The sequence below is a fragment of the Miniopterus natalensis genome, chromosome 16, assembly GCF_054644295.1.
Source record: "Miniopterus natalensis isolate mMinNat1 chromosome 16, mMinNat1.hap1, whole genome shotgun sequence".
NCBI lineage: Eukaryota > Metazoa > Chordata > Mammalia > Chiroptera > Miniopteridae > Miniopterus > Miniopterus natalensis.
This window is the reverse complement of record NC_142096.1, coordinates 40,930,214-40,951,677: the sequence shown is the minus strand read 5'-3', so window position 1 is coordinate 40,951,677 and position 21,464 is coordinate 40,930,214.

Here is a 21,464-nt window from a genome sequence, read left to right as displayed (position 1 = left end):
AGGTCACCAAGGAGTACACAGAAGAGAACATTCACACCCTTGAGTAGTCTATCCACACTCCTGGCCCACCCGGATGGTCCCAGCTTGCCGGGTAGGCACCATCCTCCGCGTGGTGACTGTGCCTCCTTGCTGAGCCCGGTGTGGGTCCTCCTGCGTGATCCAGCTTAACAGATGAGGGGTTCACATTCAGGTTCCTGACTCAGTTTGGGCAGCTGAGTGGAGGGTGGTGTCATTTTGAGTTGGGCATGCAGAATTATGTTTGGGGGAAAATTTAAGGGACTGTGGCATGTCTGCCCTTGCTAAACAATACTGACCCTTCAAGACTCAGCTCTTCTGGGATGGCTCCTCTGACCCCATTCAGACCCTCCAGGCCGAGAGTGCACACTGTGCCATGTATTCTGCTAGCACGCCATTCCACCCTGCCCACACTGTCACAGTCTCCATGGTGCACTTACCCAGTTTGCTTTAGAATTTGTTTCCTAAGAGACTGATTTTTTTTTTTGCCACAGTGCCTGGCGCATAGTAAGTGCTCAATGCATAATCCTATACTGAATCCAGTGCTTATGTCTTCCAGGTCCTCGCCTGGTTAGTTGTATCACCATCTTCAGTGTCCTCTGTCTGCCAGGCTCCACCTGCCATCATTAATTCCACAGTCAGAACCCCTGTGCCTGGCCAGAGATGTGGATGCTGCAATGCTGGTTTGGTGGGTCAGAGTAAAGGTGGGCCCCTCTTGCACCCCCCTTTGTCAATGGCCACCCTCCATCTTCTCTTCCTCCATCTGCCCATCTCCTCAGCTCAGTCCAGACCCCAACAGCTCCCCTACTTCATCTCTAAAGCCCAGTCAGCAGCCCGGGAACCCCTGAGCTCTTGGTTGTATTTTTCCAGTTATGTTGTTCTGTCTCTATTTTCATTGCATGATTTCTCACCTTGAGGGGAAAACAGAAAGAGCTATTTTTCTCTCTCCCTGCAGGGTGTAGAGCAGATTCCAAACAGGGCAGAATGATCTTGCTGTGGGCTGAAGTCATGCAGATCTACCCACCTACCTGTGTTCAGAGGAATGGAGAGGTTAGCATTTCTCTCCCTGTCAGCAGAACCCTGTCTGACTTAGGTCCAATGGGAGAAAGGAAGGAAGGAGGGAAGAAAGAAAGAGGGAAGGAAGGAGGGAGGGAGGGAGGGAGGGAGGGAGGGAGGGAGGGAGGAAGGAAGGAAGGAAGGAAGGAAGGAAGGAAGGAAGGAAGGAAGGAAGGAAGGAAGGAAGGAAGGGGAAAGAATAGGAAGCACTGGAGATGGGGGAGGCTTCTGTCACGGATCCCTCTGCATCAGTGCGAAACCCTGACCCGTGACTTCGTGACCAGGGACGCGTGAGTTGCGGGGCAATTCCCTGGACCTCGCTCCGGTTTCCTCTAGTGGTAGCCCCTGCATCCGCAGAGTCCTTCTGACTGCGCAGCGGTGCTGTACCCATGACCTCATCTTATTTTTAAATAACTCAGTGCCATTTGTAGGATGAGAATATTTTCAAGTTCCCCCTTGAGGAAGGTTCGGCTGAGAGGCAGTGCGTGATCCAGGGCTCAGGCTCTCCGACGGACGGCCATCTGGACGGAGAGGAGCCTTCCTTTTGCCCAACCCCCCCAGTCCTCCCCCCACCACATGGCCTTTGGAACGACACAGCCAACACCAACTGGGTATATTTGTGTCATTTATTGGATTATAATTAAAAATATATATATAGAATTAACCAAGTCATATTTTATTTCCTGGTTGTAAAGTTCACTGTTTTGAACATTTACGTTTCCTTTCCTAAGCGACCACAGGGGGAGCGGTTCCTTCTCGTGGGAATGATGAGGGGCTGAGCACTGCCGAGGGCCCCTTCCCTCCTGCGCAGGGCAGTGCACGTGCTGGCCCTGCAGCTTGACTTTTCTAAGTGCCATCTGACAGTTTCAGTCCACACACACTTTCCAAAGCATGGCTGGCACCCCACCGCATGCTAGGTTTGCCCAGACCAGTCTATGAGGTTTGTTACCACAGAGACGACCGCAGTGGGCACACTTGGTGTTTCCCAGGTGCTCGGTGCCCATATAAGCTGCCAGGCCTACGGTTACCCTGTGAAGTAGGACTGCTACTACTTCCACTTTACAGACGGGAAAGCTGAGGCATAGGGAGGTGGGATATCTTGCCCAAAGTCACACAGCAAGGAGGTGGCAGAGCTGGCATCACACCCATGTGGTCTCGCTGGAAGTCTGTGCTGACTCCCTACAGGACTCTTCCTCTTCTAGATGCTGTAAATGCCCAAACATAATACAGATTTAAGGACTTAGGGAAAGTGGGTTTCTTGGAGTTAGGAAACACCTAAGTCCTAGAGAAGGAATAGAAACCATCAAGACTAATACTAGATGGGGCACTGCAGGCAGAGGGAGCCCTAGGGTGGGAGTGAAGGAGCGTGACCCAGGCAGGGAGCTTCAGCCGGACGGTTGCAGTGCAGAGAGAGCACTAGAAAGCAGGGTGGTGGGACAGGAGCCCAGACAGTGAGTCAGGACCAGGACACAAAGGCTTAAATGTCATGCTAAGGATTCGGGACTTTCAGTGAAAATATTAGGCAATCATGAAAATCAAAATGAAAGAAGATTGGTTTTGGTTTGCGTCAGTTGGCTCCCCACCCAGCAACCTTAAGATAAGAATGGAGCTGGTGCGGACCGCCGGGCAGGGAGCAGGCTCTCGGCAGCCTGAGTGGGCACCCCAGGGGCAGCTGCCGTGCTCACTGGCCAGCTCACCATTCAACTGAAGTCTGATTTCTCCATGCGCCCCTTCCACGTGTGGTCACTGAGTTACTTCCTTTGAGTCTGATCACCTTACCTTTACATGTTTCTTAAAATTGATTCAATACCCAAAGAGACCAAAAAGAAAAGTACAGAACTGGTAAGATATTGCTAAAGTGGTTTTGAAAGAAAGGCTTCTTTCCAGGAGACATTTGGGGTTGTCAGACTGGGGAGGTGCTTGGGCCGTCTAGCGGAGAGAGGTCAGGAACAATGCTATCCTGCAATGCACAGGGCAGTCCCCCACTCCCACCCCCACCCCCAAGAAAAATCATCTCGTCTGAAATGTCAATAGTTCCAAGGTTGAGAAATTCTGAGCTAGAGAAATGTCATGCTCGGGTCGCGGGATGAGCAGGGCTGGGCCATTTTCTCTGAATTCACTCTGAAACTTTAGTAAAAACAAGAGCTCCTGTAATTCCCATTGACCCATTTATTTTACCCTCACTGGTGTTGTGTGCATAGCAAAGGCTGGCCAGCTCGTTTCCCGGGTGCATCGCTGCAGAGGAGATGCCATGTACCTGCTAAAACATTGTGTGTAAGTTAACAATGGCATTGTGGACTGGAACCCAGTTCTTAGCTCCCCTGTCTGGTACGTCCTTTCTGCAGTCTGGGAGCTTCAGACAGTAACCCCCGACTTTTTACTCCAGAGATCTATGCGGCTGAGCTCTGTGTTTCAGGCTGATTAACCAGATTATTATTTGTAAAACGTGTCAAATGTTTAATGTCAATGCCATTCATCGCAAAGGAAAACAACAAAGAAGAAAACAATTCACTTTATGTCTGAGAATCTACTGTGGTTTATGTGCTCTGAAGTCCCATTTGCACATAATTTGATACTTAGCGTGGGGTACAAAAATGTCAGTCTCCTAGATCAGCAATGACACAGCTGAGGTATCTGAGCCATCTGCCGAAAACACCCTTGTATTCTTTTACCTCTGATTTATGAAATGTAAAAGAGGCAGTGTTGCCATTTGGGTGGGGGGGGAGGGCGAGGGAACACCGCTGGGAACATCAGACACACAAATCACAGTGCAATGTGTAATGTTCTCTAACGTGTAGCGCAGACAGACTGGCAGCCGAGCGGTGGAGGAGAGAGATGGGCTCTTAGTCTCCACTGTCGCAGTTTCCTGAGCCTGCCCTTCCTAGAGTGGAACATTCCCGATCAGTCCTCCCGCTAGTCAGAGCCAGGAACAGAACAGGGTTCTGTCTACCAGATCCACAGAGCTGCAGAGGGATGGAGAGGCCAAGGTCCTGAAGGGTTTTCTGAGCTAGGGAAGCACCTATCAAGAGGAGCCACATTATTTTTTGAAGGATTGAATGAATGGGCACATGTAGAAGGTTGGTGAGACCAGTGTACGATGCAGGAAGGAATTATAGTCCTGAAGTGACACTCAGAGCAGGAAATAGAGCTGAGGTGTGATCTCAGCGCTGGTGCAGGGAGGGGGTCCTGGGTGAGCCAGGAGTGGTGCCCAGGGAGGTGAGGTCTAGTTAGAAAGAGAGTCTTGTGTAATAAATAAAAAGGTGGCAGAAAGGCTGTAAAAAGGAAAATACGTCAGAGTACTGGAAGCCAGGAGAGTCGAGGGACACGGGCTGGGGCCTGGAACGGTGCCCGCCAGCCACGGTCCCTGCAACTAGGCCGGGGGCTGAGTACCGGCCCTGACTGCCGAGGAGGGATTTCTGACTCGTGGCTTCGAACAGCTGTAGTGAGCCAAACAGGCGGGATATTTGTCACTTAACTGTGATGAGTATGGCTCAAGTCTTCAGCAGCGGAAATAAGAACGCATATTTAAGTTACTTTTGGAATAGTTTCTGTCTTTGAGGGATACAGAGTGCCACGTGGACACCGAAGAGGCTTCTCAGCTCTGCTCTTAGTGATGTCGGGTAGATGCCTCATTGGCAGGAGAGCTGATTGTTAAGAGCAATTGGATGTCCTCAGGAAATTTGCAGGTAGCCCCAGGTGCTCTGGGTGGCACAGCCGCCCTGCCCACAGGCTCTGACGGAATCACCAGGCTTTGCCCACCTGAGCTGTGCCCGGCCCTCATAACCATATGCTCTTGCCACTCCCTTGCCTGTTTGTCCCCTCTCCCTGCCACACCATTCCTGCTCTTTGTCCTGTCAGATCTCTCCTGCCTGATTTTGGGGACTGAACTAAAGTGTTCTCTTCATTGATAAAAGGTTATGTGTCTGATTATAGTGCATGCCACACAGTGTTTGACAAAACCTCAATGTTTTATTCCTTAAAAATTGGATACCCCCACTGATTTATTCATTTTTATAGTTTGTGTTTGTATAAGGTCCTCCTTCTGTTAACTCCCTCGATATTGCAAGTTAAGTGAGGCAGGCTTTATTAAATTCATTTTCCAAACAGGCAACAAAGTGATGATTTGGTGGTCTGCACAGGACATAAACACAGCTTTTCTGGAAGTAATATCTGTTTGGAAAGGCAACAAGGTGTAGACCAAGCTTCTTTACCTGAAACCTTGAGCATGCGGCCAAATCACCCTGAGAACTTGTTATCACTCGGGTGTCGGGTTCTCACCTTCAGAGCTTCTGATTCAGCCAGTCTGAGGCTGGGCTGGGGAATTTGCTTCCATGATCCTCCCTCGGGACCAAACATGGTGGCCTTGGAGCCATGCTGAGCCCTGCTGGTCTCCCACACAGATGCCTGGACTCTAGGACAAGACCACCTGGGTTTGAAGCTGGGCTCTGCCATCAGAGCTGTTACTCTGGAAAGTTTACTTAACAAATCTGGGCCTCAGTTTGCTGATCTGTGAAACTGAGAAAATAATGGTCCCTCTCTATATGGTTGTTATGGAGATGAAAGAAGTAATCTCCATATTAATGCTTAGAACAGCCACTAGCCCCTAGTGAGCACTGTATAAGTCTTTGTTAAATGTATAACTTCTAAATATAAAGCACATTTTATTCTTATCACAAAACATATTGTGATTATGGGTCTTAGGAATCCCACATAATGTGGCAACACAACTCTACTCTCTGCCTCTGTCTTCACAGGATTTGTATCTTTGAGCATCTGTATCTTACCCTTTTTTGTACAAGGACACTCATCATTGGGTTTAGACCTCCCCCTAATACAGGTTAATCTCATCTTGAGGTCCTTACCTTAATGATGTCAACAAAGACCTTTATTCTGGATAAGGTCACACTCTGGGGTTCTGGGTGGATATAGATTTGGGGACCATAATTCAACTCACTAAAACATTACAAAAGTGTAAAGGATAAACCAAGGCCCAAAGCCAAAGCAACCAGAAGTCCAGCCAGCGGTACCTGGGAAGTCTGTCTGAATATGTTCAGGAACCAGGAGCCCAGGGTTCCAGGTGGGGTTCCGGAGCAGGATTTAGTTATTTATGAAGGATGTTCGAAGAGCATGCCTGGACCACAGTCCTAGACTAGGAACTTGGGTTCAAATGCAAATAGTTTATTGGCCAGGGGGCACTAAAAGACACCTCCAAGTGAGTGAGAAGACAGAGATAGAAAGTCAATGGAAGGTGAGTTATTGGAAGACTAATATTGTGTGTAACTGGAGCTTAACTCCAAAGGAGGGAACTTGGATCCATGTACAGAACATGCCTTGGGATCAGCCCTGCTGAGAGGGGAGAGGTGGGTATTTACGCACCACCTCCCATCAGCCATCTGCTGAAAGCTGTGCACTGAGAAGGCAGTGCATTCATTCTGTGGCACCAGAAGCTTGTCAAGGAGGCAACCGTGGCCCTGACAATTAAAGAAATGCCTTAGGCAAATGAATACAGATGCTGACAGTTGCAAGTTGGGTCATTGTGCCCTGAAGTGGTAATGATAACAGGGCCACCTGTAACATACTGGCCCATGACACATCTGCAATAAGGATTAGTTATTTGTATCTGTTGTTACTAAAGTACAAGGGATGAGGTTTGGCAGAAAAATATTAGGAAGGAAATATGTTTGCCAGTTGTAGGAGCTCAAAAAGTGTTGGCTTTTATCTTTCCTTTATTCCCCTTTGTCATTTGTACTGTAATTATTGGATAGCTGCCAGTTTCTCCCCAGTGGCTTAGGAGTTCTCGGGGATGACATGCAGAAGCCCTCAGAACATGTCTATCACATAGCAGGCGCCCGGGATGCTTGGTGTCTTGTCTTCCACCCTGTCTCCCCGCTGAAAGCAGAGCGATCTGTACAAGGCGGGTGCCAAAGAAACTGGGGATGGTGATGAAGGCCGTGGGGATCCGATGGCTTTCTCGTTAAATGTTCATTGTTCACCAACCTGGGCATCTTCTTGGGGGCTCTGGATACAGTTTAATTTCTGTTTGATACTCTCCTGGATAGAGATTCTCAGGGTGAAGTCCAGCCAGCAGCAGCCTCATTAACATATCCAGCTCCACATGCAAATGTCTACAGCCTCTGTGGGTGGGCCTCCAGAGGGAATTTCTATTACTGGGATGAGTTCTAGTGAGGGTGACATCTTTTTAGTGTCATTAGGGTAAATGAGGTGGTAATGGAAATGCAGATGATAGCAACTTCCATCATTTATTTCACACCCCCCACCAGGGTAGCTTTTATAAACAGCCAGTGTCCTTAATTGAAATGTAAATGCATGATAAATTATGAAAAAAAGGTATTATGAAAAGTATAACATGGCCCAAATAAAAGATCAGAAATGAAAGGTTTTATGAAGTTGAGAAAATTAGTCTGAAATGTTAATTGCTTGGCAGGGACTAGCTCCCACCACCAGGGCACAGGTGGAGTGAAGGAAGAAAGTCATTCCTCACACAGTCCATGGAACTGGCCCCTGCCCTGGAATAAGTGGTGTGTGCAGACACTGGCCAACTTCCCCTCTTAGAGATAGAATTCAAAGGCGGGGGGGTGAAAAAGAAAAATTAAATTGAAGGATGACACTGGAGGAGCTGGTGGGAATACTGTTAGGGTGACCAGGACATGGTGTCCTCTTTTTTAAAAATTAGTTCTTTGAATGAACTAAAATAATTTCAAACTAGACAGAGAACAATAGTGACCAACACTGGAAAATTGTATTGACCCATGGTGCTGCCCTTCATCATTGAAAGCAGGCACTGTCTTTGTCCAAACGTGACTTAGACAGAAGAGAGGGCACTGTACTTAAATGATCATAGCACATCACATCTCAGCATTGGCCTCCCAAATCCATCACGTTCCTCCATTCCAGGAGGTGTCCCCAGTGGGAAGGGAGCTGGGCTGGGTCTCTGTTAGTTAGGGAGTCGTTGCCTTTTCTTTGGAATCTCATGATCTACAGTGCTGTCATTAGGGGAGTTCCATGATCTACAACACTGTCATTAAGGGAATCCCATGATCTACAACAGTGTCATTAGGGGAATCTCATGATCTGCAACAATGTCATTAAGGGAATCCCATCATCTACAACACTGTCATTAGAGAAATCTCATGATCTACAACAATGCCATTAAGGAAATCTCATGATCTGCAACAATGTCATTAAGGGAATCCCATGATCTACAACGGTGTCATTAGGGGAATCCCATGATCTACAACAGTGTCATTAGGGAAATCTCATGATCTATAACACTGTCATTATGGTCAACAGTAGACTTTGAAAGGAAGGGTATTAATTCTTATTCCTACTGTAATAATTACTACAAACTTAGTGGCTGAAAACAGCAAAAAATGCACTATCTTAAAGCTCCAGAGCCATGCCTCCTGCTCCTCTCTTATAAGGACACTGTGGTAGCCTGGATAACCCAGGATAGTCTTCAGTCTCAAGAGTCTTAATCACGTCCCTTTTACAGTGTAAACCAACATAGTCACCGTTTCCAGGGGTTAGGACGTGAGCACCACTGGGAGTCTATTCAGCCAACCACAGAAGCTATTTAAATATTATTCGTCAGTGGGCGCATTTTTCAGGAAATGCTAAAGTGCCTGTGTTTGTCCCAAACAGTTGGCTGAGGCAAATTAGGCAAATGCACAGCGGCCCTGACTTCTCTGCCTTAGGGGTGGGTTCTGCTGAGATGGTGGGCGGGGAGCGGGGTCTCAACTTTGGTTCATCTGAGTCATTCCAGCTCCCGTTACCAATAGCAGCCATCTGCAAAGTTATCGGCAATACTCGCTCAGAAGTAAAAAGGTGCCTCAGAGGGGCCCCTCCTTCCAGGCGCTTGATGGCAGGTGAAGCTAGAGATCCAATAAATGCTTTCCGTGTCGGGGACAAGTGCTAATTAAAAAAAGACTTATGCAAAAGAGAGAGGAGTCCCCAAACAAGAGAGCAAAAGGCTCCGTCAACTGTGCTTTCAGGTGGAAGGGCTGGTGGGGCAGCTGAGAAGGAGTCACAGAGGAAGGACGTTTCCTTCCGGCAGAAATGCAGCTCACCAGCCGGCAAGGAAGGGAAAGTGTCGAAAATTATATACCGTCCTCCCCACAAACCCTTTGTAAACGTTTCAAAGGACACACATTTCATTCGGTCTCAGTTGTACGTCCTATCTGAATAGGAAACGGGTGATGTTAACTAAACAGAGTCCAAGGAAACAATGATGGCCTGATCCGGGATTTTTGGTGAATCTGTGGTTTTGTCCCACACGACACGCATGGAGACGTCGCTCGGTTCACGGCCTCTGTCCCTAACTGAGAAACAGACGCTTACGTGCTAATCTACGTGCTTGGAGGCTCCAGCATGTAATTTCCGCTGAGGCTGCCGCCAGCAGACAGGATGCCCTGGGATGCTGAAAACAGGGCCGTTTGGGGGGCAGACGATTTCGGCGGGTGTGGATTTTGTCGCTTGCTGACCCCATGATGCTGCACGAGTCGCCCCCGTGCGCGTGTAGCTCCCCAGCTGGGAAGTGGACGCATGTTGGGAGAGCATCAAGTCGTCAGTGGAAACACGGACTTCACAGGCGCCCAGCTAATGCCCGTTCGTTGCTCCTACGGTAAATATGTGCTCTCGACGAGAAAGAAAAGCAATTAGCACAGTGACCGTGGGCGGCACTGGAGAGTGGCGGGCATTTGCCAGGGCTGCAGGGCAGCAAACTTGTAAGGAGCTTGGAGCACCTGCTCCTGTGAGGAAGGGTCCGGGCAGGAGCCGAGGGCCCTGCTCAGCACTCACCCAGCCACGGTAAGGGTGCTCCACATGGCCTCTGCCTCCTTTCACCCAAGGGGGTTTCACTAACGTGTCCCCTGCCGTCTAGAGCACGAGGGGCTCTCTCACAACAGTGCAATGCAGTCTCTTCCACATCCCGGGGCAGGGGGCAGCCGTGGTGAGTGAGTCCTGGACGTCAGAACTCATGGACTGCTGACTCCAGGACCCGAGCCCATGCAGGTCACGGGGACAGAAATGCTTATCATGGTTCTGCCACCATCAGTCACCCGCACGCTCACTACCTACCGGGCAAACCGTGTGGCAGACACTTTGCAAGGTTTTTGTCTGTGCTTAGTGACCACGTCAAAGGTGGGGAATAATATTATTATTTTCTACTTAAATGAGGAAGGAAAAGGAACTGACAGATATTAAGAGCGCCTGGCAAAGGGGAGGCCCTTTGTAATGTCATCACAATTTTAATCGGTCTAAGTTAACACAGCTGAGACGGGCAGAGATCTCATTCCAATCAAGGTAGTTTGACTCCAGAGCCCCTTAAAAAAAACCCAAACACCACCTGACCCTTCACTGCCTGTTTGTATCAGGTCAACAAATCCTCAGAGCCACGCTGGCGAAGCTGGGACTGTTCTTCCCGGAAAGCAGCTGGTGCTCCCGCCCCGAGTCACGCTGCTGAAAGCGCCCTGCGAGCCAGGCTCCCCCAGCCCCCGGCCTGAGCCGGCACTCTTGCCGCTGCTGGGAAGGAGCGAGCGAGCCTGCCCCCTCCGGGATGCGGTTTGCGAAGGGGAGCAGGGTGCGGGACTGAATGCGGTCAGGCCCTGTGCGGTCCTCAGGTGGTGCTCACAGGCAGACCCTTGTCACGAGGCCCACCGCCCACCCATCAGTCTCCGCATCAGTCCGCCTTCTTGCATAAACGTCATCTGTCTTTGTCATTTTCTCTGGGGTAATTATTATGATCTGTCTTCTCTAAAAAAAGCTATTAATGTTAGTCTGTAGCAAAAAATAATTAAACGGAAACATTTCAGAAAATGTCACAACTGATTACAGTCCTAATTGTGCTGGTTCCCAGGTTGGATCCAGCGCTGCACGCTGCTGGGAGAAGCAGACCATCATTTACCGCATTTAGGGCAGGCGTTGCCGCACAGGATGCACACCAAGTCCTGACGGGCAGGCAGGGGTTATTCCCAAACACGGCTGTTTGCTGCCGAATTTAGTGGCAACGTACAGCTGTCCGAGTTCCCACGCCTGCTGCAGATCCCCGTGTCCTCGAGTTCTACTGATTCCCCATCGATGGAAATGGAAGAACAATATATGTTTTAATTTTTAATTTTTTGATTTGAGAGGGAGGGAGAGAGAGAAACACTGGTATATTTTTCTACATATTCATGCATTCATTGCTTGATTCTTGTTTGATCCCTGGCCAGGATCAAACCTGCAGCCTTGGCATATCGGGACAATGCTCTAACCAACTGAGCTACCTGGCCAGAGCCTTGAAGGGAGCTATTTACCTGCGGGGGGTCTTGCGACTCCTTCACTGTATCCTTCATTAAAAGACAGCTATAGTTATCACTAAATGTGGCACCAAACACAGCAGCATTTCTGAAATCTAGAAATCTAACAATCTAGCAATCTAGAATTTCAGCCCTTGCCAGGACCGGTCTATGGCCATATGAAAGCACACTGTTTCCCACACTCTGGGAGGCAGCTGCAGTGTCCAGGGTGACGGCCAGCTTTCCCCACCTGTTCTGGTAAAGGGTGATTTAACCAACACTAAGAATCTGTGAGAAAATGGGGGTTCCATGTTAAATACCCAGCATCTAAGGAAAACCAGGGGAGGCATGGGGAGGCATGGAGGAGGGCAGATAGGCATGGCACAGGGTGTGTGGGTCTTTCTCCTTTTCAATGCCTGCCAGGGAGGAAATGCCACAGAAGAGGCACAGAAACACCTAGTGCTAGGAGGTGTTGGCCACTGTTGCTCTCAGCAACCCTGGGCGTATGTAGGAGCCATAAAGAGAGTGGTCGCGTGGTCAGGACTGGAATGAGAGCTATACATGGACCCACCAGCATGGGTGTCCCTTATTATGGCTGCTGCTACAGCTCTTGAGAGGATCATTGCTGACCCCAAGATATGGTAAAATTACTCGAGGAAACCAGTGAGCCACTTGGTAGCAAGCTGGACTGTATAAGTCTTATAGACAATTGCAAAGAGTTTAATATATTTTTTAAAATTTATCTTTATTGTTGAAAGTATTACAGATGTCCACTCCCCCCCCCACTGACTCCCTCCACCACACTCCCCCCCACTCCCCCCCACACACTGTTGCTGCCCAGGGGCTATGCATTTGGCATATAAGTTCATTGGTTAATCTCTTCCCTCCACCCCCCTCCCTCTGAAATGCGCCAGTCTGTTGCATGCTTCCGTGTCTCTGGGTCTTTTACGTTTATACCGAGGGAGACAGAAAGCCTTTGGAGGGCTTGAGCAGAGGAGCGAATAATCTGACATGTTTTACAAAGGTGGTTTGTTGGTTTCTTGACTACAGATCACAGGGGATGAGTTTGAATCAAGGGAAACAGGAAAGAGGCTATTGAAACAACTTTGGTAGAGATTTGGACTAGGATTGCAGTAGTGGAAATAGTAAATGCTCATATTCTGGATTTTTTTAAGCCAAAGAGGATTTGTTGATGGGTGAGGCCTGTGGTATGAGAGTAAGAGATAAATTTAGGATGAGCTGGTATTTTCTTGGTTTGATATTTTTTTGGTTTGATATCTACTTAGTCATCTAAAGAAGAAAAAGCTTTGGGGGATACACATATGAGTTCAATTTGGGTCCTGTAAAGTAGATGATGCCTGCTGGACATTATTAGAAGGGTTGGGCATATAGTCTGGAGCCCAGGTCACGGCCTAGGCTGGGGATGATCTTGGAGGACATCAGCATGTAGAGGGTCTTGAAATCTATGCAGTGGATGATGTCGTTGGGAGAGACGGTATAATCTTTAAAATACGAAGGGCAAAGACCACTGAGCCATGTGGAACTCCAGGATTTTAAGGCTGTAAAATGAGAGGACAGTAAAGAGGGGAGTCAGAAAGAGTGGCCGGCCGGGTGGAAAGTGACATTGGGGAAACTGACTAAAGGAAGTGGTTTAGAGAGGAAACATCGCCTCTGTCCGAGGCTGCTGAGGGTCAGGGAATGCGAGGGCGCTTACCACACCCCTTACCCCCAGGTGAGAGCTCAATTCATGCCTTTAGCCCACAGGCATTTATTAAGTATGAGGACTGAGCCTGTGCCAGAGTGGCAAAGTGACATTGTCAGGGTATCGATGAGAGAAGCAGAGAGAAGCCTGATCTGAGGGGGGAGCGAGAGAGAGAGAGAGAGAGAGGGAGGGAGGGAGGGAGGGAGGGAAGGAAGGAAGGAAGGAAGGAAGGAAGGAAGGAAGGAAGGAAGGAAGGAAGGAAGGAAGGAAGGAAGGAAGGAAGGAGGGAAGGAGGGAAGGAGGGAGGGAGGGAGGGAGGGAGGGAGGGAAGGAAGGAAGGAAGGAAGGAAGGAAGGAAGGAAGGAAGGAAGGAAGGAAGGAAGGAAGGAAGAAAGGAAGGAAGGAAGGAAGGAAGGAAGGAAGGAGGGAAGGAAGGAGGGAGGGAAGGAGGGAGGGAAGGAGGGAAGGAAGGAAGGAAGGAAGGAAGGAAGGAAGGAAGGAAGGAAGGAAGGAAGGAAGGAAGGAAGGAAGGAAGGAAGGAAGGGAAGGAGAGAAGACAGAGTCTTGATATGAAGAGCGGAGATGGGTGTCAGCGTGGCCGTGAGGAAGGGCGTTCACGTTAAGACAAGAGATTACAGCATGTTCCTGGGTGATGGAAATACTTATTAAAGATAGAAGACCACGCCCTTGAGCGAGGAGACGATGGAAACCTTCCCGCTGTTTCTGACGCACGAAGCCAGGGGGGCAGCGCCGCGGTGCGCGCTACACTTCCCAGGGTTGGTGGCAAGCCCCCCCCCCCCCCCCCCCCCCGCGATGGGGCCGTCAGGAGCCCGGAGGGGAGGCCGTCGGGCGGGTCCGCCGTGGCCAACAGGACGCAGAAGCCCCAGGTGCCAGCTGGGAGCACGGCCTGAGCTGGGGCGGCTCCCGCCGGCCCCCTGGGCAGCTGCCCTGGGGAGTCCAGCCCAGAGCGCGCGCTCAGGGTCCGAGGGGGGTCAGGGTCCGAGCACCCCGGCCCTGCTTGGCGGCGGGCAGCCCGCGGGTCACGGCGCTCAGGGCCTAGGCAGCTGACCATCCATAAAATGAGCAAAAGACAAAACTCGAGTCCTGAAAAACAGAAGTCCAAAGACTAGGATCTGCGGAGCTTCCTCTGCCAGGCTGAGGGCCGGCGTCCCCGCGTCCCTGCAGCGGCCTGTGAAGCCTGGCCCGTCCCGCCCTGAGCGACAGGACAGGTTCCCGTCGGGGAGCCCCGGGGAGCCCCGCCCTCGGGGACGCGGGCGCGCGCCCTGTGCTCGCTGCCCGGCCGCGCCGCCAGGGGGCAGCAGAGCGCCGCGCGCCCGGCCGCGCCGCCCCGGGCGGGTCTGGAGGGGTGACTGCTCCCGCCCGGCCCAGCCCGGAGCGCCCGCGGGCGTCGTCGGCGACCCCTTCCGAGGGGGTTACCCGCTTCGCTTGTCCGTCCGTCCTTCCTTCCCCCGGCCACCCGCCCACTCACCCCCCTCCCCCGCAGTCGGCCCCGCAGTCGGCCCCGCGCCCGCCCCGCCCGCCCCGCGCCGCCGGCCGACGCCCCTCCCTGCGCCCCGCCCGTCCAAGGTCAGAAGCAGCGCTCGGGGAGGGCGCTTGGGGGACGAGCCCGGCCTGGCCGTGCCTCGCTGCGCCGTTTACTGAGCTGCTGGACCCTGAGACGCTTGCCCGACTCCTGAAGGCCCGACGCCCCTGCGCCTCACATTCCCGCGCCCCGCCTGCGCTCCCTCCGACCTGGGTGCTGACCATGGTCCCCATCGGGCTGCCGAGGCCTCACGTGCAGGGACGCTGGGCGCTCCGCACCCCTGACTCCAAGCGGGCGCTCCGTCCAGGCCGTTAGCCGCAGGCTTTAGTTAAGCGCCTACTGTGTGCGGGTCCCGCGGCGTGACGGGGCAGGCGGAGGGAGGGACGGGCAGGCGGGGGGGGGGGGGGGAGGGGGACGGGGCAGGCGGGGGGGGCGGGGCAGGCGGGGGGAGGGGCCGTTACGCCTCGGGCAGGGTAACTGACCAAGAAGCACCTGCAGACCGGCTGCCATCGGGCGGGTGCGCCTAGCCCTGGGCGGGCCTTTCCCACTCCCCGTCAGGCCACAGAGGACAGCACGCGGGACCGGTGCGGACCGGGAGCTGGACCCGAGCCGGTGCGCGGGAATCGGCTCCGTGGGAGACGCTGCGCTGGGCGTGGGGTCCGCGCGGCCGGCAGGGACCCGGCGGGCGGAGGGGGCTCCGTCCCAGCGCCCTGAGCGGGGCTGCGGGGGGCGCAGGGGGGCGGGCCTGCGAGGGCAGCAGCCGGTGCCATGGTCCCTGGGCGCCGGTGCCCACGGCCCGCGCTGCGACCTCACCCATGACCTCGGCGGAGCCCGCGCTGGCTTTGCGGGTGGGTGCAGACAGCACCCCTCTTACGACGGCTGACTTACGCTTTTTTGACGTGAGGATGGCGTGGAACACACAAAATGAACTGCACGGGACAGTCCCCACTTCGTTGTAGACCAGGCTTTTGGCCGGGTGCTTCTCCCGACTGCGTGCTGACGTCGGGGCTGCGAGCCCGTGCGAGGCGGCGGGGCTCACGCATTTCCCACACCTTGCGGCGGGTTTACCGGGACAGGCTCCGGCACAAGGTGAGGAGCATCTGCACTGTTTTCCACATTTTCAGGCAGGTTAGACCTTAGCCAGCACGTCATAAGCATAAAAGCAGCTACACACGCCTCCTTCACAGGAAAATCCATCGTGTGCACCCCGTCGGTCCAAAGCAACCGTGGTGCCCAGCCAGCGGTCCCCAAGAGGGCTGACTGGCCTCCCAGGCGCTCCTCAGGGCCTGGCTGCCGTCTGTGCCCGGGCCTCCGAGCAGCCCTGGCTCAGTGTTAGGAGCCTCGCCCACCCAGGCAAGGGCGCCACTGCAGGCTCCTCTGCGCTGTCCCCGGGCTCACTGCCCCTTGCGTGCAGCTGATCTTCAAAGCTGTCTCTCATGCCTTGGCTGCAAAGAGAATTTTAAGTACTGCATAAGGTTGGGCTTCTCCTGTGGGGGCTGGGAGAATGGGGGAGATGGGGGGGTGCTTTCTCTGGAGCAGCGAGAAGACAGCCCACGGGAGGGAGGGGTGGGAGGAGAGCCTCTTGCAGCCTCTCAGCACGTGCCTCTCTCAGGATATGCCTCCGCTCCTCTCCTGAGTCCAGACCAAAGCAAGGGTGAGTCACAGGACAACCCAGGTGGGAAATGACAGCCAAGTAGCAGGGGAAAGAGACTAAATCCCCTAGGAGCTGGCAGCCAGAGCCAGCTGGTCCCGGTGGGCCCTGGGTGGACTGGGTCAGGTTGGGGAAAACAGAGGGTGTGATCGGGGAGGACTGGGTGATGTGGGGACATTCCCCACAGCATGGAACCCTCACTGACTTCAAGGAACTCGGAGCCTGTGTGAGGGATATCGAAGCTGCGGCCGCCGAGATCCAAGCTGAACTCCCTCCCACACGGTACCAAGCCTCGAGGGCTCCAGCCAGCCACTGGGCAGCACGCCAATGGCCTTGAAACCCCTGCACTCTGCAAAGTCTGCTGGCTGCAGTCCTGGGGAGCAGATGCTGAGCCCGAGTGGGGAGTGCAGCAGGCCTACAGTGGAGGGATGGAAAGGAGGGGTGAGGAGCAGGGTTGGGCAGGGACAGCCATCAGGCTATGACGCAGGACAGCTGCTGGGAGCGCAGGCTGCCACCCCTTACAGCTGAACTCTTCCCGGCACTTCCACGCTGCAGGACGCTGTCTCCTTCAGGGACAGATGGCACCCAACGACTGCTCCCTGCAGCAGAATGAGCCCAGCCCACTCTGCTCAACCTGGGACACCTCTGAACGGTGATGCCAGCCCTGGAGCTCCCGTGGGATCTGCGCACATCTCAGCGGGACTTCTCCTTCCACCCAGCGCTGCTTCCTCCAGTCCTCTACAAGTGCTGGTCCGGAGGCCAGGTCCTCATTTTGCTCCTGCACTTAAACCTCCACTGCAGATCTGACCCAGGAGGGTGGCTCAGCATCCAGACTCCAGACCAGCCTGCCAGGGGCCCGGTTCAGTGATGCCACTGATTGTCTGCATGACCTTGGGCCAGTCGCTTAACCTCTGGATGTCTCCTTTTGCCCATCTGCTAAGTGAAGATGGTAACACCTACCTCACTGGGCTGTGGAGAATAGTAAATGACAGAAGTTAGAACATAGCCTGGTGCACAGTAGAGTGTGGAACTGCTCACTGTTATCATTGGTGGTGGTGTCGAGATGGCCGTGGAGTGTATGTTTACAATGGAGCTATGCAGCCAGTCTGTGTGACCCTAGACTCTGCTACGTATGACCTTTGTGACCTTGACCTTATCTAGCCCGACTTTGTCTTCATCGCCTTCACTGGAAAGTAGAGATAAGAATAGTGCTCGGACAAGAGGGTTGTTATGGTGACAATTCCTTGAATTGTTTTTTGTTGAAAAAAAATTACTTAGCTAATTGGCTGACACTCGCTAAGTCCTCTGTGAATACTGGCTATGGTGAGAAAGGTAAGAGAAACGAGCACGCGTGGAACAGTTACTGCATCTCAGTTCTCAGAACAGCCTTATTTGACAAATCATTCCTCTCAATCTTTTTAAGTTGCACAGATGAGATTAAAACCCAGTCTAAAACCACTCACATCTTTGGCGTTATAAAATCTATTTCTACGAAGTCTCTGGCAGACACCTCCCATGGCACAGACTGGGGTAGGTTTTTCCTGCTTTCCTGCTCTCCCACAGTCCCTTGTGCTGCCCCAATCCCAAGACTTCTCACTCTTACATTTTGTCAGATTTTTACCCGATGTGTCTTCGAGGGCAGGGCTCTATCTAATTTACTGCTGAATCCCCAGTTCTGAGTCCAGCCCCTGGAACAGTCAACATTCTACAATATTTTTGACTTACTATGAATTCAATGGAATTACATCTTATCACCCAAACATATATTTAATTCTTGCTTTGTGTGCACTTCAGGGTTCTCCCAAGAGCGCTGTATTGAGGAGTCATCCACGTGACAGTGGCACTCATGGTAGCGCTCCCATCCCCCACCCCCATGATCAGTTACTAAGGTTTCTAACATAGACATTAAGAGGCTGGGGTCACTGTTCAGCCCCTCCCCTTACAGACACCTATCTCAGAGCTTGTCCTTTGAACTCAGGAGACAGACTTTCTCCTGTGCACCATCCAGAAGGGTTTCCATAGCAACCACCACCCTTCAAAGGTGCTAGAACATCTCCCCCCTACATCTGTCTCTCCCACTGTGTGCCATTCAGGTGACAAGGGGCAGTTGGAATGAGCCTCAGGTCACTTTACCAAGTGTTTCACAGCTGGCAGGAGCAGGTGCACCTACTCAATAAATTACTCAGGCCACAGAGAGGCTGGTGCATTATGTTCTGCAGCCAGAGGCCCGCTTTCATGAGCTCTAGGCCCCTGAGGGTCCCTAAGCTGATCAGAGGGCTGGCGGTCCAGGGGCCTTGTCCATGGTGCCTACAGTCCTACAAGACGATGCAGTGTATGTTCCTAATATAAAATTATATATATAAATATTATAACATAATACTATACATTATGTATTATGTAGCAACGTTTTAAATTATATAACTATATAACTATATGCTATATAATATTATAAATTATATAGTTACATAATGTTATACATTATATAATTAAGTGTATGCTATAAATTATACTGTGGAACATAGTTATTACTAGTTATTATTTTCTGTACTAGTTGCTTAGTTCCTTAGCTTCCAGACCCGACTTGATGGAACTTAATACCTCTCAGGGCTTAAATGCAAATATGACATGAGACGTAACCTCGCTTTCTCGTGTGTAAATATCGCGATGCTAAGGCAGTTTTCTCGCATAACCTGTTGGAACTGGCGGAGTCATTTGCTCACGCCCATTTAACTACATTGTCTCCTTCACCCTGACATTCTCCACCTAGTAAGGCAACCTCCCCACCCCAGCAGGACGCGAAACGCCGCCACCCCAGCTGGGACGCCTAAGAGCACCGCCCTGTGGCCGCGCCCGCCGACGCCTGGCTGCCCGCACTCGGCCGCTCCCGCGCATGCCGGTGTCTGCGCGCCCGTGACTGCGCGCCCGTGACTGCGCGGCGGTGTCTGCACGCCCGAGCCTGCGCGCCCGTGACTGCGCGGCGGTGTCTGCACGCCCGAGCCTGCGTGCCCGAGCCTGCGCGCCCGTGACTGCGCGGCGGTGTCTGCACGCCCGAGCCTGCGCGCCCGTGTCTGCGCGCCCGTGGCGCCGCCGTGAATCCTGGCCCGCGGGCCCTGCAGCGGGGCTGGGCGGCTCCCCTCGGGCCGCGCTGTGCAAGCCCCAGCTCCTCCACGCGGCCGGCGGCGGGTCCGGAAGTGGAGAGCGCGCGCCGGCTCTTTCCCACGCTCCTGCTTCCGGTCCTCCGCTCAGGCACGTGGCCGAGCCCAGCGTCTCGCGAGAGCCCCGTCGGAGGGCGCGGCCCAGCGGGAGCGCGGGCCTCCGGGCCGCAGCTTGCAGCCGGACTCCCGCGATCGCAGCTCCGCCGCGTTGCGGAGCCGGGCCTCCAGGTCCCGCATGCGGTGAGATTCGGGTGCGCGTTTCCACTTTTGTTCCTTGTGAACAACACTGTCCTCCAGGGGTCGGGGACGGGCTCGCGTGTGGGTCAAACCTGGCCGCCTCGGTGTGACTCAGATCTTGCTCTTTTTCGTCACATTTTGTGGGCTTCGCCGGGTGGCTGACGGGGAGCCGGCTGTGCGGACGCCCCGCTAGCACGGGGACTTCTCTCGAACCCCTGCCCTTCGTTACTTCACCAGGCCCCCTGCAGGAGCCCGCGTCCCTGCCGCCCGCGTCCCGCCCCCAGCGGCGCGTGTTTGTGGCGCCCGCGTCCCGCCCGCGTCCCGCCCCCGCCGCCTCTGTTCGCGCCGCCCGCGCTGGTCCCGGCCGGGCTGTGCGCGGGGCCGCGTCCGGGCGTCGACAGCTCGTCTGCGGTTGTGTCTCGTCCACCAAACAAAGCTGCGGCTCATCCTTCACCCAGCTGAAAACATTTTACCCCAAGAATTGGGCCTATTTATGTTACTTGAAGTATCTGGACTTACAATTTTCGTCTTATTTTCCATCAAGCTTCCTCTGCCTTCCTCTGGAGAGGCCGGGTTTCGCTGGGTTGACCCCCTTTCTCCGCGGCGCGGGGCTCCGCTGGGATGAGCGCCCGTCGGCGGTTCCCTCGCCCCCCGGGCGGGAGGTGGCCCCGCATCCGCCCCCCCCACCCCCGGCGGGAGGTGGCCCCGCATCCGCCCCCCCCACCCCCGGCGGGAGGTGGCCCCGCATCCGTCCCCGGGAGGGGAGGTGGCCCCGCATCCGTCCCCAGGGCGGGAGGTGGCCCCGCATCGGTCCCCGGGAGGGGAGGTGGTCCCGCATCCGCCCCCAGGGCGGGAGGTGGCCCCGCATCCGTCCCCGGGAGGGGAGGTGGCCCCGCATCCGCCCCCAGGGCGGGAGGTGGCCCCGCATCCGCCCCCAGGGCGGGAGGTGGCCCCGCATCGGTCCCCGGGAGGGGAGGTGGCCCCGCATCCGCCCCCAGGGCGGGAGGTGGCCCCGCATCCGTCCCCGGGAGGGGAGGTGGCCCCGCATCCGTCCCCGGGAGGGGAGGTGGCCCCGCATCCGTCCCCGGGAGGGGAGGTGGCCCCGCATCCGTCCCCAGGGCGGGAGGTGGCCCCGCATCGGTCCCCGGGAGGGGAGGTGGTCCCGCATCCGTCCCCGGGAGGGGAGGTGGCCCCGCATCCGTCCCCGGGAGGGGAGGTGGCCCCGCATACATCCCCAGGAGGGAAGGTGGCCCTGCATCCGTCCCCGGGAGGGGAGGTGGCCCCCTGTCCGCGCTCACACAGCGCCGCTGCTCACGGTTGTAGTTTGACTCCTTTATCAACCACAAGTTTAAGGGAATTGTCACGATTATTGTTTCAGTCAATGCTTATATTTACTCTCGTTTGCAAAAATGTTTGCTTAAAAGCAAAGAGCGTGCTTCTTGGGTCCTCCTTCCATTCCCCCCAAACAGATCGCTGAGTAGCGTGTTTCTGAGGACGGGCCGCGTCCTTCTCCGGGCGTCGCCCTGCTGGCGCTGCTCTGTCCCGGCGCTGGGGCGGGGGGGGGGGGGGGGGCCCTTTCCTGCCTCGGGCGCTGCCGCGTTCACCCTGGGAAGTCGCTGTCCCGGCACTGCTCTGGCAGGTGGCCTGTCCTCCCTCTCCGGCTCCGGCCAGGCGGCCAGCTGGTGTGTCCAGGGTCCGCCCGAGCTGCACGGAGGGCGGGTTTCGTGACGTCTGTTCTCAGGACCCCTGCGTTTCTCACGGTTACGGGCTCCGGTTTCCCGAAGGCCTACAAAATGATCGGCAGTAACCT